This window comes from Penaeus monodon, chromosome 15 (assembly GCF_015228065.2).
Source record: "Penaeus monodon isolate SGIC_2016 chromosome 15, NSTDA_Pmon_1, whole genome shotgun sequence".
Classification (NCBI taxonomy): domain Eukaryota; kingdom Metazoa; phylum Arthropoda; class Malacostraca; order Decapoda; family Penaeidae; genus Penaeus; species Penaeus monodon.
The window spans coordinates 25,978,730-25,979,030 of NC_051400.1; positions in this window are offsets into that span (position 1 = coordinate 25,978,730).

Consider the following 301-nt stretch of genomic DNA (forward strand, 5'->3'; position numbering starts at 1 on the left):
AGATTTTTGTTTTCATTTTACAGAATTTCACTATCCTTTTTCCCTTTCAATATGGCACCTTAAACGGCTTTTAAAAAGTAGATCTTGACCACCGCGCTTGAGAAATAAACACAGGCTGCGCAGGCAAGATGTGCAATTTCCCGTACCCAGCGAGAGATTATTGCCACTGACTTTCGCCGCAACCACATGTTTCGAACAACAGATTTACGATGCTAAGATTGCAGGTGCAAATTTCCACGATTCTTTTTTTATTATTATTTTCGACTTAAAATATATGATAGATTAAATATCTGTAATTATC